The sequence below is a fragment of the Apium graveolens genome, chromosome 8 (genome assembly GCF_009905375.1).
Source record: "Apium graveolens cultivar Ventura chromosome 8, ASM990537v1, whole genome shotgun sequence".
Lineage (NCBI taxonomy): Eukaryota > Viridiplantae > Streptophyta > Magnoliopsida > Apiales > Apiaceae > Apium > Apium graveolens.
Genome location: NC_133654.1, coordinates 111,490,590 through 111,497,516, shown reverse-complemented (window position 1 = coordinate 111,497,516; position 6,927 = coordinate 111,490,590).

The window sequence follows — 6,927 nt, the reverse complement described above, 5'->3', positions numbered from 1 at the left end:
TAGTGCTCACTGGTGCAAATTTCAGAATGACAACTATGGTTTCTTGAGTACATTAGACACTCTTAAACTACAAGTTTTCCTTCAAAATTTTTACACAAGACTCTCCTGACCTAAGGGCATCTCACAAACTTGATGTGGCTCAAGGGCCTTGCTTGGGCCTTCTTGGGCCTAAGCTAAAAGTCCAAGGTTCCCCTGTTTTTCTGGGCAGAAAATGCCCTGACTTGAATTAACTTGTGACACATGGTTCTAGCTCATATCCTATGAAATATGGTTGGAAAAACTTCTCTGACATACCCTCTAACTAAGGCCCAATTGGGCCTAATGAGGGCCTACCCATGACATGGTCAAATCTCCCTATTTTTAAGTTGCAACAAAACTGTCCCCTGCTGGACAGATTTTGTGATTCTACTTGTGCACCTAACCAAATGACATGCAAACCTCCAACCAACTCCTAAAACCTTTTATATACTCCCAATACTAACTTCTGGTAGCTTGGGCCCCAAAGTAAACACCAATGACATGGTCAAAACTCACTCTAAACCTCAGGGTGCTATACTGATTTTTCTGCAGAAACTATAACTCTCATTTTCCAAGGTTTTGACTTGACAAACCCAACTAACAACAACTAAATACTTAAACCAAGACTTATACATGGTATTCTACTGAACTAACTCCCTTTTTCTCAAAATAACCTTGGTGAGATCATCCTTACCTAAGGTACAATTATGGCAAAACAAAAGAGACTACACTTCACAAATCACAAATCTTCATGCTTTTGAAACAACAAGATATATATTTTTATAAAAGATAACCACGAATTATTACCATGCAACAAGAAGCATAAATCAATATTAACACATTATTCCTACTGAAATTAAGGCTCACTAACAAAATCTTTCCAAATGATCAAAATCTTACAACATTCTAAGAGAAATCCACATGCATGCATGCCTTCGGGTTTTTCAAACCAAAACAACACATTTTCTACATATGTTCTATCATAACATTGACATGCAAGCCTAACATAAGGTATACCTAGATGATCACTTAGCATGCAAAGAGTTCTATCAAGACTTCACTAAGATTTTCATGTTATCATCACAAAAACACACAAAGTGGAACATGACAACCAAAACACCATCCATTCGGCTCCTATCAAGTCATGGCCGAATGGATTAGGGTGAAAACAATAATTGCATGAGTGTAGTATACTCATGTCTAGCCATTCTCAACCCTTTGCTACTATAACTCATGGTGAAAGCCTTGAATTCACAAGAATCAAGGATATTCACTTGGAGTTTTAATAAAACACCACCATGCAAGGTCAACACATAAGTTTTTCTACTCTACACTCTTAAGATATACAAGAACAACATGTAGGGAGTAGGATTACTTGATAATAGAATGATTATTTGAGTGAGAAATGAAGAAAGAAGGGGATGGGGGCTCGGTTTTTGGGAATTGCCGAGAGGGGAGGGGGAAAAACCGAGAGGCGGGGGAGGAAAGGAGGAGTGTGGAAATGGTGGGGTGAATGTGGAGTAATAATCATGTTAGTTTGGTTTTTATTTGGCCAAAAGTGAGTGGATTTGAGATTTTACAAGAGTAACCTTCCAATTATAGTTTGGTAGATTTGCATGCAAGGGTAAAGGGGTAATTTGGTTAGTAGAATGAAAGTGAGTGGGGTTGGAAATGTCTTCCTTGCCCCTAAGTTGAATTGGAAGAGTATTTGCATGCAAGGGTAGCCACGTAATTTTCTAATTATAACAAATAAAATTTATAAATATTTATTTTTATAAAATAAAATACAAGTTCAAAAATTATAAAATTTATATCATAAAATAACTTGCATTTTTAGAGACTTTATAAAATCATTTTCAAAATTTGTGAACAAAATACCTTTTAAAAGAAAATTTTTCCAAAGCTTAGAATATTCCTTATAAATCAGAAATAAATAAATTAAATAAACTCTTGCTTTGAAAAATCATATACTACACAAAGCAAATTTATAATGCAGAAATTTTCACTCACACTAGCGTACAATCATTGAATATATTTTTATTTGACTTTAATATTATACTCAATCCACAAATAATATTACATAAAATGCCGGTCGTAACAACTATTAACTATTACAGCCTGATTTTTTAATATTGAATCCTCACACAAAACTATCTCTTATTCTACCTGAGCTCGAAATACGCATCGGCATCACAAGTCTTACACGATGTCTGCTTGAATCTAACCATAGCTGCTAGCTGTAATATCAGGGTGAAAGCAAGTAGTGAGCCAAATGCTCAACAAGTGCTAAACAATATGATACAAAACATAAATCGAGATATATAAGAATGACAATGTGAAGACTGAGCTAATAATAACTAGAGATGAACTTTTAGGTGATGGCATCATTTATTTGTATCAAAACATTTCCAAAATCATTTTTTAATCAAAAACCATTTTATGACGCTACGGATTACAGCCAGTGATCAGCCGCGAAGTAATCCCGAACCTCGCTGGGTTCTAAAACATTAATGGGATCCCTAGGCAACTTTTAAGCCTACAATTAAATTGCGGAAAGGACTTGCGTCTCAGTCCAGATCCACTATTTAAAGAAAACATTTGTCCCTTTGGGACTGAAAGTCCAAATTTTTAATCATTTTAAACTGATGCTGATTGAAAATTAATTTCTTAAACATTAAACATCTTTATCAAGGGTTATAGATCCACTTTGAAACACTGGGAATCCATTAGGGCCATGATCCACTAGACTTTACTTTATCAGGGTAATTGAAAGGTTTCTATTTACAAGGACTTTGACAAGGAGATTTAGAAAGGCTATCGGATAATATAAAAGAGTAATGCCAGACTAGGCTTAAAGCAATGGGTTCAGATAAGGTATAGGTATTAAAATACAAAGAAGGTGAGCATCAATGGTTCCATATATGATATTGGTATTAAATATGAAGAAAGTGATCATGAGCTCAAGGTATTACAGGGTATTATGTTTTAGGGTAGGGATAAGGTTATCAAGCAATCTTTAAGGAATGACTGGCTTTTAGGCTTCAAGCTGAGGATACTGGGTGTAACTTACACATGGTTCAACATCACAATTACTTGGGTATACTTGCATAATATGACATTTTGATCTACTTGCATAAAAATCTTCAAATAAGGTTAAATTACTTGCAATAGACACTTGAGGGTTCATGACATTTCTATATAATACAAAAATAGATTTAAAAACCACTTGTTCCATATATATCAAGGTAAATCAGAATACTCGCAGCATATATAGGAACTAGTTAACACACACTTGCAGTGTAAACGAAAAAAGCAGGTTGAATCACTTGCCTTGAGAAGGCTTGACTTGACTGGCAGGTAAGAGCAACTGGAAACTTTACTCAACTTTTATGGCAAGTTTACCCTCGTCTCGAGATCCTACATAAATAATAATAACCTCATTATAATATATTCTCACCAACTCAACCTATTGGTAAACCGAAACTAAACACGATGGCACTTAGGCCTATATGCACACAGTTTATAATCACCTTATAAGCATAATAGTACACATAGCCACATATGCTCACATACCATATTTAAGTACCAAATAATATAACACACGATATATTACGACACTAGGCTTGGATGATCTCGCTCCACATACTTAAGTCACTTGGTTGCTAAACTAGACAAAATCTCCAAATTTTGGCTTCCTAACTCGAAGTGCCTTTACTAAACCGTCCAATTCCTATTGACCCTAACTTGGGCCTTTCACTCTAATGACTTTATGCTATCTTGCAACTATGGTGGTCAACCTAGGCCTTACTCATAAGTGCTCTAAAACTATGTGGTAAGTGAAGGTGCTTATTATGGTAAATTTCAGAATGACATCTAAGGTTTCTGGGGTGCATTTGACACTCTTACACTTCAATTTTACCGCCAAAAATTCTACACTAGACTCTTCTGATCATAAGGAAACTCCTAAACTTGATGTGTCTCAAGGGCCTAGCTTGGGCCTCCCTAGGCCTAAGCTTAAAGTTCATGATTCCCCTGTTTTTTTGGGCAGAAAAGGTCCTGACTTGAACTAACTTGTGACACATTATTCTAACTCAAATCCTATGAAATATGGCTGGAAAAACTCCTATGATATTCCCTCTAACTAAGGATCAACAGGGCCTAATGAGTGCCTACCTATGACATGGTCAAAACTCCCCATTTCTAAGTTGCAACAAAACTGTCCTCTGCTGGACAGATTTGGTGTTTCCACTTGTGCACCCAACCAAACGTCTTACAAACCCCCAAAAAACACCTAAAACCTATTGTATACTCCTAGTGCTAGCTTCTGGTGGCTTGGGCCTCAAAGTTCACAACAATGACAAGGTCAAATCTCACTCCAAACCTCAGGGTACCAAACTGATTTTTCTGCAGAAACTAATACTCTAATTTCACCAAGGTTCTTACTTAACAAACCCAACTAAAAACAACCAAAAACTCAAACCAAACCTTTACTAAGGTGTCCTACTAAACTAACTCCCTTACACTCAATATTATCTTAGTGGAGATCATCCTTACCTAAGGTGCAACATAGCAAAATAAAAGTTAACATATCACACAAATTACAAATTATCAAGTTTTTGAAAACAACAAGTTATATTTTCTTTATAAATATAAACGATTTAACATCACATATTAAGGAGCACAAATCTTAATCAATATCTTAACTCAACTGAAATTAAATCTTACTAACAAAAATCAATCCAAATGTTCAAGAACTTCCGAAAATCAAGAGTGGTTTACATGCATGCATGCCTTCGAATCTTACAAGCCAAAACAACATGATTTCCAAATAAATTTTTCATCATAAATCAACATGAAAGCCTAACATGTATTATAACTAAATGATCATCTAGCATGCAAAAGGGTTTTATCAAGTTTCTACTACAAAATTCATGTTATTATCATAAAAACACACACAAATAAAACAAGGCAACAAAACACCATCCATTCGGCTCCTATCAAGTCATGGCCGAATCGATTAGGGTGAAAACAACATTTGCATAAGTGTAACACACTCATGTCTAGCCATTCTCAACCCTATGATACTATAACTCATGGTGAAAGCCTTAGATTCACAAGAATCAAGGATGTTCACTTTGAGTTTAACAAAAACACCACCATGCAAGGTCAAAACATAGGTTTTGCACTCTAAACTTCTTGGATTATGAATGATCAAGATATAGGAAGTAACATTTACTTGAATGGAAGTTAGGTGCTTGAATGAAGAATGAAGAAAAAGGAGGGGGTAGTGTTAGGTCCCAATGTGTTTGTAGAAGGGGGGGTTGAATACAAACAGTACCGAATAATCGAATTAAATGCGGAATAAAAAAATGTGAAACAAAATTCAAGTTAAATAAAAATATTATTAAACTTGAAAGGTGTTACAACAACTGTATCGATTACAAGGTATTAATCTCAAATCAATTATCACAAATCTAGAATAAATTCGACATGAACTTTTTCTATTTTTGCAATAATTAGAATCAAATGCTAAACGCGATTTGAGATTAAGTTCTAGGGATTTTGATCCGCTAGATTGTTACACAAGAACAAGATAAATAATTCTAGTGGTTTGGATTTAACATTAACAAACTAGAAATTGATCTTGAATTTCTGCAGAGAAGATGATTTTATATTTCAAGGCGGCTGCTCTTTTGTTCTTGACTTGTGTGTTGGATGATAAGTTGCTGCTTCTCTGCTTCTTTTTAAATCAACAAACGAATAGAATTGACTTGGCATGACAATCCTATAGCTGGCAAGACTTTCGGTGAGACAATTGAATGAACTAGCAAGACAATCTGAATGAACTAGCATGACAATCAGAATGAACTAGCAAGACAATTATCCTCCTAGAGTAACTTTCGGTATGACAATGGAAAATGGCCTAGCATGACAATCGGTATGACAATCCTGATTGTCATGCTAGTTCATTTTCAATTGTCTTGCTGATTTAATGCTTGAATTTAATCCAATTAAGCTTCTGAAAATTCCTAAAATTAATTCAGAATTAATTAATCAATTAATTCAATTAATAAATAAATTATTCTTTGCAGATATAATTTATTTTCTTAATTAAATTAGATGAATTAATTAATTAATAGAGAATTAATTCTAGTCTTGAGCAGCAACCATTCTTCTGCAAATCTTCTGAAAATCACTGAAAATTATGAATCAATTCCACCACTTCAACGTTGACACTCGATGTACTGTCTGGTTCATGAGTGACTAACTTCCGTGACGTTTCTTCATGTCTTGACTCTGACACTTTGATTTTCTTCAGATTAAATCCTTGTAATTAATTGATACTCTGACGAGATCTCTGTCACTTGATTAAATCCACGATCTTGACTTATATCACTGAGGCATGATCAATTTCTTGAACTTCTTCCAGTGAATTAATTCCTCAAGTCTGTAGATGAACCTTGTCTCTGAATCCTTTGACAGATATTACTTTGCGAGATCTCTCTGACGGTCGATCCACTATTTGCTTATTACATTCTTATTTGAGTTGAGTTGAATCCTCGAATATACAAATAGGTCTATGACATATGACTTACAATCTCCCCCTATTTGTTTGTTAGACAATAACACACAAATACCTAGAGGATAACTCAACTAACAAATCATAAAAAGATATAAACATACATGCAAAGTAAATAGCAGAAAAGTTCTGGATTAGATTTAACATTTTCCAGATTCCAAGTAGATGTTCCTTTAGACTGAACATATCTTCAAGTAGTTCCATCTTCATTTATACAACCACATTTCCTGTTGAGAAGCCCATATCTCTTGCTTCTCCCCCTATGAGAATCAACTGATTAAAGAAGATCACCTTCGTTTTACCACCTCTCCCGTACAATAGGATCCGCA